Source organism: Zalophus californianus, chromosome 5 (genome assembly GCF_009762305.2).
Source record: "Zalophus californianus isolate mZalCal1 chromosome 5, mZalCal1.pri.v2, whole genome shotgun sequence".
NCBI lineage: Eukaryota > Metazoa > Chordata > Mammalia > Carnivora > Otariidae > Zalophus > Zalophus californianus.
Window position 1 is genome coordinate 8,266,039 of NC_045599.1, and position 12,442 is coordinate 8,278,480.

The 12,442-nt window shown below is 43.8% G+C and overlaps 1 protein-coding gene across 10 annotated transcripts in view; it reads left to right on the top strand.

Moving 5' to 3' along the window:
• The first annotated feature begins 5,213 nt into the window (after nt 1-5,213).
• TRIM58 (tripartite motif containing 58) overlaps nt 5,214-12,442 on the top strand; it is a 65,255-nt gene continuing 58,026 nt past the window's right edge. For 6 of the 10 annotated variants that reach the window (XM_027606476.2, XM_027606481.2, XM_027606486.2 and 3 more), the window contains exon 1: nt 5,216-5,312. The gene's annotated coding sequence lies outside the window, so the exon portion shown is untranslated. Of the gene's footprint in view, nt 5,313-5,348; nt 5,541-12,442 lie in introns of those variants that run through there. The other 4 variants (XM_027606477.2, XM_027606480.2, XM_027606479.2 and 1 more) reach the window with 3 other exon arrangements.

The following is a 12,442-nucleotide window of genomic DNA, read 5'->3' on the forward strand; positions in this document are numbered from 1 at the left end:
TACATGGAGGGAAAACAAAACAAAACTGATAGACCTGGAAGGCAAAACAGACCAATCTATGATTACAAATATTTCAATATCTAGTAATTGATAAAAGTACGAAGATGAAAGTCAGTGAGGATACTGTAGACTTACACAAAATTCTGATACTTAGTAAACATTCCACAAAGCAATGGCAGAATACATAGCTTTCCCAATTTTTCATAGATTGTTTACAAATAGACATTTTTTGCCATAAAATTAAGTGACATGAGCCAAATATAAAGCATTGATCTAGTTTTGATCTTATTTAGCATGAACCTACTGAAAATACCATGAGATGATTAAGGAAATTTAAATAGTTACTGAAATATTAAGGAATGATAGTTAACTTTATTGGCAATAAAATTGTGGCAGTGGTTTTATAATTTTTTTTTTTATTTTGTAGATATACAATGAAATACTTAAGGAAAATATATATTGAAGTACCACCTTACAAACATATTGTTTACTATTATTATTATTTTAATCTTCTGGTTTCCCTTAGCCCGTAGTCAAAAGAAGCCTGAAACCCAGAACTTCATATTGACAGCTGACAGAAAGAGCTCTAAGAGAAGCCATGTATTTCTGTACTGAGAAGTGAAATACAGTACCGTTCAGGTCACAGTGAGTGGGGGAAATTTTTTTTTTTTTAATTTTCTTTTTTGTCCCAGTGCCTAGGCAATCCTGCAGCACCAGTGCCAACAATGCATGTAAAATGGGATACAAGCAGAACACTTTTCTTTGAATACAGGATCTCTGATCCCAATAGTATGGGAAACAAGCGTTCCTGCTGGTCTTTTGTTCCACATTCTCTCATTGCTTGGAAGGGAGACAGACACAGTCATGGGAAGTGCACATCAGAGCAAGGTAACTAAAGTCCCAATTACTAGTAAGAAAACCAGGAAAAAACCCCCTAGGAACATAAAAATGGTGCAGAGGTAGCTGAGATAAGCGAGCAATCCCATGAATTTGTGTATAAACTAGGTTCATATCTGGGCTGCAGATGCCTGAGTCTAAAAGTAAAGAGAATATCCAAATCTCTTAGAACAAAAGTATGCAGAAAACTGCCCCAGAGTCCCAATCATCCACACTGATTCACGCGTGAGATAGATACCATTTTCATTTTATTTTTTTAGTCATGTTAATCACCATACATCATTAGTTTTTGATATAGTGTTCCATGATTCATTGTTAGTGCATAACACCCAGTGCTCCACGCAAAACATGCCCTCTTTAATACCCATCACCAGGCTAACCCAACCCCCCACGCTCCTCCCCTCTAGAACCCTCAGTTTGTTTTTCAGAGTCCATAGTATCTCATGGTTCATCTCCCTCTCCGATCCCCCCCACTTCATTTTTCCCCTACTACCTTTTTTTTGTTGTTAATATATGTTTCAGAGGTACAGGTCTGTGATTCATCAGTCTTACACAATTCACAGCACTCACTATAGCACATACCCTCCCTAATGTCTATCACACAGCCACCCCATCCCTCCCACCCCCCACCACTCCAGCAACCCTGTTTGTTTCCTGAGATTAAGAATTCCTCATATCAGTGAGATCATATGATACATGTCTTTTTCTGATTGATTTATTTAGCATAATACCCTCTAGTTCCATCCATGTCATTGCAAATGGCAATGATTTTTCTATGCGCCACTCCTAAATAAAGTGGCTACCACAGTTCTTGGTGTGCGGCAAAAACTCAGAGGGATATGGTTCAAGCCGCGTACCATACCAAGAGAACAGATTCATATCTCCCTCTCCAATCTGACCTCTCATAGGAGCCAAACTCCCTTTCCTCAATGTGCCTGTGATCATATGCTTTTGTACTAGAAGTACCTGTGTTCACCATTAAAATAATAAGTCGGCAGGCACAGCCAAAGACCCAGCAATCCAGCTTCTGAAAACGTATTCTGCATTGACTTGCACATGCCCAGATGTGATGGACAAAGTTGTTCATCACCACAATTTCAGTCACAAGAGACCAGGCACAATGCAAGTACTTCCCAGTAAGTGTTTGAGTAAACGTAGATTTTTTTTTTATTGGCAAAATGGACATTTTATTAAAACTAAAAACAGCTTTTCTGCCTCAAAAATACCAATGCAAAAAACCATTAAATGCAAAGGGATCATTCTGGACTCAAGGAGTAAAAAGGTGTGACAATCAAGTGTAAAACATGATCCCGGATGGGGAAATACAACTATTAAGAACATTATCGGGACAACTGAGAAAATGTAAACACTCACTAGTATGATAGCATTCTATCAACAGCAAATTTCATGAAATTGTGCCATGACTACATAAGCAAATATCCAAGTTCTTAGAAGACATATGAAGAATTTAAAGATAAAGGAACATAATGTTAGTCACTTACACCTAACTCTCCCCAATAGTTGATCGAGAATAATCATCTATGTCTTGTGTCTGTGTGAGTTTACTGGCTCTGAATCCCGCCTATACATTTAAATAAACTGTGAGCTCTGTGGCGCCCTGCTGCCCAGACTTTCCAGGTCATTACCCAGAATCCTGGGAGTGGGTCCTGCGCATCAGTGTTTTCTACCCTTTCTAGGTTATTCCAAGGAACAGCCACGGTTGAGAATTGGTGACAGAAGTACAGTCATGGAGCTCCTGGTTGATTCGCATGGGTCTACTCTCACCTACTCTTCTCGCTGTCACACTTATGAGGTGTGTGGTTGCTCACACCAAAAGTCTGGTTCGCACTGCTATGCCCCAACCCACACCATCATCCTGAAAGCTGTGTAGAGTAGAAACTCCGTGAGCTGAAGGCCAGAAAGCTGGGGCCTCAGCCACTTGACGGCCTGGGAAAGTCATCTCACTCCCTGGAACTCAGTTTGCTCCTGAGTAAAATGGGGAATCTTTGTTCTGCCTACATAAGCAGGCTGTTGTGAGGCTGACAGGAAATGAACACCAAATTGCTTTGGATACTGGAGAGAACCATATAAATATGGTTTCAGGATATCTGGAGCCTCAAGTTTCTACAAAACACACTGAGGGAGAAAAAGCAAGCTGCAAATGGCCCAACCAGTAGGACATCATGTCGCAAGTCCACACGTCCAACCCAAGACCGTATTGCATCTCCAAGAGTCATAAAACGTTTAATAGGTACACACGAAGGGACAGGACCTGCATGAGAATCATGACCACACTTGGGGCAGTGGTAGCTGGGGAGAAAGGGAAATGCAAGAAGGGAAGTGTGTCCAGAAAGATTACACCACATTCATGTTTTTTCCTCCAAAAAATATTACATCTGAAGCAAGTATGGCAAAGGGCAGCCACCTGATAAAACTGGGTGGATAAATCAGGAAGTACAAAAACAAAACCAAACCCCTGTCGCTTTCCTCTACTCGGTTGCAATGTCATCGAAGACATCTTTGCATGCTCAGCACATGATAGGTCTTTGCTAAGTTGTGAGAAGATAAGAATGAAAAGGAGGAAAGAAGGGGGGGACTACACACATGAATTGGGGAGAAGGGGGATACACACACATGCAACAGGGAGAAGGGGGGACCAGACACATGAATCGGGGAGAAGGGGGGACCAGACACATGAATCGGGGAGAAGGGGGGACCAGACACATGAATCGGAGAGGAGGGAAGACACATATGAACTGGGGAGAAAGAGGGAAGGGGGGGCACACATGAATCGGGGAGAAGGGGGAGAATGGGCAATTCACCTGGATAAAGTCACTCTCAAATATGGGTATATTCTTCAGTAGCAGGTACTCTCCCTTGCCCAGAAGCTGCTGCAGCTTTTCCATGGAGCTGCTGAACATGGAAAGAATATGGCAGCTTTGAGTGCTGCCATCTGGTGACTCCATGCCGCTCTTCAGGGCTCCCTTGCACTAAGACACCTGAGAAGAGGAGGCAGGTTATTTCTTGTCCCTGTTACTTAGAATGTCTCCCTAGCGCCGCCGCCCAACCCCTGGCATGGAGTTAACACATCCTGCCATGGTGTGATTTAGACACAGTGGTCCTCCGCGCAGATGTGGCCTGCCCCGGTTTGTGAGCAGTTAGCAAACAGTGCCCGTGTGGTACCGGAGGAAGGCGCCCTTTGCTCTCGGCCGAGGTAGACCAGCGCCAGGATAACTACACAGCTCAGTAACCACAGTGCAGGCCAAAGTGTGGACCCTTACCCTCGTTCCTCAGCCAGCTTGGGCAGTAAACAACCTCTACAACCTTGTGGACGCCTTGCTGACTCCTGACTCTCAGAAACTCCAAATTTTCGTGCCCCCTCAACGCCCCCAGGCCTACAACAGTTCACTACTTCCACCATGGATTCACTGCATCCAAGAAACGTGGCCATCACTTCTAAGCAAAGACAAACCACTTGATCTGAGCTTTTCACTCACTCTACCTTCTGGAAGCCTCTCCATTTACACCACTGTCCCCTGCCTCCTTGGTCAGGGTCAGGGTCAACCCCACGCTGACCCCAGTCAGGTCCCTACTTTGGTCCAGGGTCCCACGTCCTAGTCAGGGTCCGTGCTGTAAGGTCGTCTCCCACAGCCTTCCTGCGCTCGCCTCCTGGGGGGTTTTCACCCTGAATCCCAGTCCCGAGGAGGTTCTCCCCCACCCCCTTCCAGGTGTCTCCTCCCCGGGGCTCTCCCACGAAGCAAAGGTCAGGCGCACTCAACCCTGGTCTAGGTCATGGTCTTGGCGCGGCTACCCCATTGTCACTACCCGCGCAAGGCACCCCCTCCCTGGGCCCCGCAGCCCCGTGGAGGGGACTGAGGCTGATCCCGTGGCCTCTGGGTGGGCACAGCGAGGCTGCACCAGACCCGACCTCTGCGATTCGAGGTGCAGCGGCCGCCCCAGCTGCCGCGGCGCCCCTCCCCCCCCCGAACGCGCTCCCCACCCGCGTGTCCCGGCAACTCCCGTCTCCCCGCCCCCGCCCAGGCTGCCTTTCAACTCTGTCCATTGTGACCTGGAGCCGTCATACAACACTGTGTCCTCATCCCCAACGCCGACCCCTCAGAAAGCGACATCACTCCGCACAAACACCAACCCACGACGGAAACCGCAGCAAAAGATGCGCAGACGCAGTCGCTGCTCCCTCAGACAAAGGGTAACCCTCCGCGGACGGACGGGGAGAGCGCATGCGCGGACACCACCAGCACCAAGTCCGTACGCTGCTCTTATGTTCAGGGACACGACAGGAGGCGGGAGCGCTTGCGCAAAGGCCGCCGACAAAGTGCTCGCCCCTTTAAGGGTGGGCCAGCAGGAGCGCAAGCGCAGTCTCTGCCTACCCGGAGCCTGGCGGTCAGAGAGCGGTAGGTCCGGGGCGCATGCGCACAAGTAGACTGCACAAGGAGCGGTTGGGATGGTTGGTGCTGGAGGGAGCTGGAAAGGGAGCGTGAGCCGGCTTGGTTTTACAGAAAAGGTGGGGGAGAGGTGCTCCCGCCCCGTCTTTGTCTCCTGCTGGTTTCCATCTCCTCGCATTGTGCACTCAAACTGCAGCAGGTAACCAATGTCAGCGTTCTGTGACCATCTCAAGTAAGGTAAAGGAAATCTCAAACACAGGGACAACCAGGAAAACCAGTAAAGTGAAAGCATGCAAGCAGTGTTTTTGAACAATCAGATATGATAGAAACAATGTATTAAGATGACTTCAGGGTCTTTCTGGTGTCTGTGTGGAAATCAAAAACCCTTAACTTGTACAAAGTGAACAAATTTTACCTTGTGAAGAGCAAGTATTTGGGAGAACTGCTGGCAAGAACTCATAGCCCTTGTCCTTTTTTTTTTTTTTTAAGAAAATCAGTTGGCTTTTTTAACACAGTTTTAGATTTACGGAATTGAGAAGATAGTTCAGAGAGTTCCATATATCTCCCCTCTCAGATTTCCCTCTGTTATTAGCATCATGCTGTAGTGTGGTGTATTTGATTAATGAATAAATATTGGTATATTATTATTAACTAAAGTCCACAGTTTATATTAGATTCACTCTGTGTTGTACACATTAATGGGCTTTGACAAATGCATGTCATATGCCCATCACTACACTGTCAAACGGAATAGTTCCACTGCCCCAAAAATCCTGTGCTTCAAATATTTTATTTTTCACCTTTGCCCTGAGCTCTTGGTGATCACTGATTAGATAGATAGATAGATAGATAGATCGATCATTGGTATTTTTAACGTCTCTGTGGTTTTTCTTTGTCTACAATGTCATATCATTGGGATCCTTACAGTATTTAGCCTTTTTGGAGTAGCTTCTTCTCAATTAGCAGTATGCATTTTAGTTTCTTCTTTTTTATTTTTATTATGTTATTTTAGTCACCATACGATACATCATTAGTTTTTGATGTAGTGATCCACAATCCATTGTTTTCGTATAACACCCAGTGCTCCATGCAGTACATGCCCTCCTTAATACCCACCGCGGGCTAACCCATCCCCCCACCCCCCAACCCCCCTCCCCTCTAGAACCCTCAGTGTGTTTCTCAGAGTCCATAGTCTCTCATGGTTCATCTCTCACTCCGATTTCCCCCCTTCATTTTTCCCTTCCTTCTCCTAATGTCCTCCATGCTATTCCTTATGTTCCACAAATAAGTGAAACCATATGATAATTGACGTTCTCTAATTGACTTATTTCACTTAGCATAATCTCCTCCAGTCCCATCCATGTGGATGTAAAAGCTGGGTATTCATCCTTTCTGATGGCTGAGTAATATTCCATTGTATATATGGACCACATCTTTATCCATTCATCTGTTGAAGGGCATCTCGGCTCTTTCCACAGTTTGGCTATTGCGGACATTGCTGCTATGAACATTGGGGTGCATATGGCCCTTCTTTTCACTACATCTGTGTCGTTGGGGTAAATACCCAGGAATGCAATTGCTGGGTCATAGGGTAGCTCTATTTTTAAATTTTTGAGGAACCTCCACACTGTTTTCCAAAGTGGCTGTACCAACTTGCATTCCCACCAACAGTGTAAGAGGGTTCCCCTTTCTCCACAACCTCTCCAACATTTGTTGTTTCTTTCCCTGTCCATTTTTGCCATTCTAACTGGTGTAAGGTGGTATCTCAATGTGCTTTTGATTTGAATTTCCCCGATGGCTAATGATGATGAACATTTTTTTCATGTGTCTGTTAGCCATTTGTATGTCTTCTTTGGAGAAGTGTCTTTTCATATCTTCTGCCCATTTTTTGACTTGATTATTTGTTTTTTGGGGGTTGAGTTTGAGAAGTTCTTTATAGATCTTGGACAGCAGCCTTTTATCTGTAGTGTCATTTGCAAATACCTTCTCCCATTCTTTGGGTTGCCTCTTTGTTTTGTTGACTGTTTCCTTTGCTGTGCAGAAGCTTTTTATCTTGATGAAGTCCCAAAAGTTCATTTTTGCTTTTGTTTCACTAGTTTTTGGATATGTATCTTGAAAGAAGTTGCTGTGGCTGATGTCAAAGAGGTTACTGCCTATGTTCTTCTCTAGGATTTTGATGGATTCCTGTCTCACATCGAGGTCTTTCATCCATTTTGAGTTTATCTTTGTGTATGGTGTTAGAGAATGGTCGAGTTTCATTCTTCTGCATGTGGCTGTCCAATTTTCCCAGCACCATTTATTGAAGAGACTGTCTTTTTTCCATTGCATGTTTTTTCTTGCTTTGTCAAAGATTATTTGACCATAGAGTTGAGGGTCCATATCTGTGTTCTCTATTCTGTTTCATTGGTCTATATGTCTGCTTTTGTGCCAGTACCATGCTGTCTTGGTGATCACAGCTTTGTAATATAGCTTGAAATCAGGCAACGTGATGCCCCCAGCTTTGTTTTTCTTTTTCAACATTTCCTTGGCGACTTGGGGTCTTTTCTGATTCCATACAAATTTTAGGATTGTTTGTTCCAGCACTTTGAAAAATGTCATTGGAACTTTGATTGGGATGGTGTTGAAGGTATAGATTGCCCCGGGTGGCATAGACATTTTAACAATGTGTATTCTTCCGATCCATGAGCATGGAATATTTTTCCATCCTTTTGTGTCTTCTTCAATTTCTTTCATGAGTGTTTTGTAGTTCCTAGAGTATAGATCCTTTACCTCTTTGGTTAGGTTTATTCCGAGGTATCTTATGGTTTTTGGTGCTATTGTAAATGGACTTGTTTCCCCAATTTCTCTTTCTACAGTTGTGTTGTTAGTGTATAAGAAAGCAACTGATTTCTGTGCACTGATTTTGTATCCTGCCACATTACTGAATTACTGGATGAGTTCTAGTAATTTGGGGGTGGAGTCTTTTGGGTTTTCCACATAAAGTATCATGTTGTCTGCGAAAAGAGAGAGTTTGACTTCTTCTTTGCCAGTTTGAATACCTTTTATTTCTTTTTGTTGTCTGATTGCTGTTGCTAGGACTTCTCGTACTATGTTGAACAATAGTAGCGAGAGTGGGCATCCTTGACGTGTTCATGATCTTAAGGGAAAGGCTTTCAGCTTTTCCCCATTAAGGATGATATTCGCTGTGGGAATATAAATATAAATCCATAATAGATGGATTTTATGATATTGAGGAATGTTCCCTCTATCCCTATACTCTGAAGAGTTTTAATCAGGAAAGGATGTTTTGTTTTGTCAAATGCTTTTCTGCATCATTTGAGAGGACCATATGGTTCTTCTCCCTCCTCTTATTAATGTGTTCTATCACACTGATTGATTTGTGAATGTTGAACCACCCTTGCATCCCTGGGATAAATCCCACTTGGTCATGGTGGATGATTCTTTTAATGTATTGTTGGATCCTATTAGCTAGGATTTTGTTGAGGATTTTGGAATCCATATTCATCAAGGGTATCAGTCTGAAATTCTCCTTTTTGATGGAGTCTTTGCCTGGTTTGGGGATCAAGGTAATGCTGGCCTCATAGAATGAGTTTGGAACTTTTCCTTCTGTTTCTATTTTTTGAAATAGGTTCAGTAGAATAGGTATTATTTCTTCTTTGAATGTTTGGTAGAATTCCCCAGGGAATCCATCAGTCCCTGGACTCTTGTTTTTTGGGAGGTTTTTGATCACTGCTTCAATCTCGTTCTGGTTATTGGCCTATTCAGGCTGTCAGTTTCTTCCTGGTTCAGTCTTGGCAGCTTATAGGTTTCCAGGAAGGCCTCCATTTCATCCAGATTGCTCAGTTTATTGGCATATAGTTGTTGATAATAATTTCTAATAATTGTTTCTGTTTCCTTGGTGTTAGTCATGATCTCTCCCCTTTCATTCATCATTTTCTTAATTTGGGTCATTTCTCTTTTCTTTTGGATAAGTCTGGCCAGTGGTTTATCGATCTTATTAATTCAAAGAACCAACTTCTAGTTTCGTTGATCTGATCTACTGTGTTTCTGGTTTCTAATTCATTGATCTCTGCTCTAATTTTAATTATTTCTCTTCTAATGCATGGCTTAGGCATCATTTGTTGCTTTTTCTCTAGTTCTTTAAGGTGTAGAGTTAGTTGGTGAATTCGGGATTTTTCTGGTTTTTTTTTGAGTGAGGCTTGGATGGTTATGTATTTCCCCCTTAGGACCACCTTTGCAGTATCCCATAGGTTTTGGACTGATGTGTTTTCGTTCTCATTGATTTCCATGAATTGTTTTAAGTTATTCTTTGATTTCCTGGTTGAGCCAAACATTCTTGAGGAGAGTGGTCTTTAGTTTCCAAGTGTTTGAATTTCTGCCCAATTTTTTCTTGTGATTGAGTTCCAGTTTTAAAGCATTGTGGTCTGAGAATAGGCAGGGAATAATCTCATCTTTTGGTATCAGTTGAGACCTGATTTGTGACCCAGTATGTGGTCTATTCTGGAGAAAGTTCAATGTGTGCTCGAGAAGAATGAGTATTCTGTTGTTTTAGGATGGAATGTTCTGTAAATATCTATGAGGTCCATCTGGTCCAGTGTATCATTCAAAGCTCTTGTTTGTTGATTTTCTGCTTAGATGATCTGTCCATTGCTGAGAGTGGAGTATTGAGGTCTCCTACAATTAACGTATTGTTATCAATATGACTTTTTATTTTGGTTAACAGTTAGCTTATGTAGATGGCTGCTCCCAATTTGGGGCATAGATATTTACTATTGTTAGATCTTCTTGTTGGATAGACCCATTAAGAATGATATAGTGTTCTTTGGTGTGTCTAATTACAGACTTTTAGTTTAAAATCTAATTTGTCTGATATAAGAATTGCTACCCCAGCTTTCTTTTGAGGTCTGCTGGCATGGAAGATGGATCTCCATCCCTTCACTTTCAGTCTGGATGTATCTTTAGGTTCACAATGAGTCTCTTGTAGACAGCATATGGATGGGTCCTGTCTTTTTATCCAATCTGCAACCCTCTGCCGTTTTATGGGAGCATTTAGGCCATTCACGTTGAGAGTAATTATTGGAAGATATGAATTAATTGTCATCATGTTGCCTGTGAAGACATTGTTTTTATAGATTGTCACTGTAAATTTCTGTTGTATATCACTCTTGGGGTCTTTCTCCTTTAATAGAACCCCCCTTAACTTTTCTTGCAGGGTCGGTTTAGTGGGCACATATGCTTTCAGTTTCTGCTGGTCGTGGAAGCTCTCCATCCATTCTAAATGACAGCCTGGCCGGATAAAGTATTGTTGGCTGCATGTTCTTCTCATTTACTACCCTGAATATGTCTTGCCAGGAGTTTCTGGCTTGCCCGGTCTCTGTGGATAGGTCTGAAGTTATTCTGATGTTCCTCACTCTGTACGTAAGGAATCTCTTCCCCCTAACTGCCCTTAAGGTGGTTTTCTTGGTTCTAAGATTTGCAAGTTTTACTATTACATGCTGGGGTGTTGGCCTGTTTTCCTTGATCTTGGGAGGGGTCCTCTCTGCCTCTAGGATGCGAATGTTTGTTTCATTCCCCAGATTAGGGAATTTCTCAGCTAAGATTTGCTCAAATACATCTTCTAGTCCTCTCTCTCTCTCTCCACTCCCTCCAGGATTCCAATTATTCTGACATTGGAATGCTTCATGGTGTCACTTATTTCTCAGATTCTATTTTCATGGATTCTGAGTTGTTTTTTCCCTGGGCTCCTCTTTCCCTTTTTATCTATTATATTGTCTTCCAGGTCGCTTATTCATTCTTCTGCCTCACTTACTCTAGCTGTTAGATTATCTAGATTAGACTGGATCTCATTGATAGCATTTTTAAGTTCTGCCAATTCAGCTTTCATTTCTGCCCTTAGAGACTCTGTGTTGCCATTAATTGATTTCTGCATTCTAGCTATTGTCTTCACAATTGCTAGCCTGAATTGCATCTCTGACATCTTGGTTATATCTGCATCCATTTGTAAATCTGCAACATAAGTCATAATCTCTGAGTATTTTCTATTTTGGGGGTTCCTCCTCCTAGTCATTCTGTTGATGGGTGTTCGAGGGAATGTATAGAGTCCAAATTATTGACCAGAACCCAAGCAAGATGCACCTGTTTTCTTGGGAACTTAGGGTTGCTGGCCTCTTGTTTTCCCAGCCTGTCTTCTGGGGGAGGGGCCTGCCGTGGCTGGTCCTCAGGCAACCCTGTTTGGGCGGAGTTGCCCTGCCCACCTGTGGCAGGGAATGAGCTCAATGGGAATCAGTTTTTGGGGCTTTTGTTCTCTGGCGGCTTTCCCTGGCGGCTTTCCACGTCTCTTCCACGAGTCAGAGCAGAAGAGACCGTTTCCAACCCTCTGCCTCAGAGCAGAGAGATCGCAGTCTGTTCTTCAGTGAGCTCTCCGGGCCACACTGTCTCCGTTTCTGTCCATGCTGCTATAAACTGCAGCATCCGGGGTTGTGTGCCCCTCCGCAGTGCTCTCAGTCCTGCCTCCAGGTGAGGGCACGTCTCTGCCCTTTGTGCTTCTAAAACCGCCAGCTGCTCCCAGTTCAAACGTGTGACCCCCGCCACTCTGGGTTTCCATCCGGGGGCTGCCCTAAAGTCCTTTCCCGCCGCTACTGGTCTGCGAGTCTGTGCCCCGTCCCCAGTGTGCGAGGCTGTCGCTTACCAGCGGTGTAGGATCTCCGTGGCCAGGCACCCTCCCTCTGCCATTTATCCTCCAATATCTGCCCACGGAATCACGGTTCCCCGCTTTTTACCTCGAAACCACCCGCCTGCGATATTCTGTTTGTAGAGATCCAGATCTTCTTACATCTCAGGCTGATTTCCTGGGTGCTCAGAATGGTCTGGTAGATATCCAGCTCAATTCCGGGGACCAGTTGAAATAGGGTCCCCTACTCCTCCACCGTCTTTCCTCCTCTCCCGCCCTTGTCCATTTGAATTCATAATCCCGTATAGCTAACAAGTTTCAGCAGCTCTTCACAGCATTCTGAAAGTGTGTCTCTGTGTCTGTAGTCCTCAGTATGATAAGGAATAAAGCATCCACTAACCTACTTTGAGGTTGACTTTACTTCAGAGGACAGTAGGGTCTCATCTACCCACACACAGTCTAGTCTAGA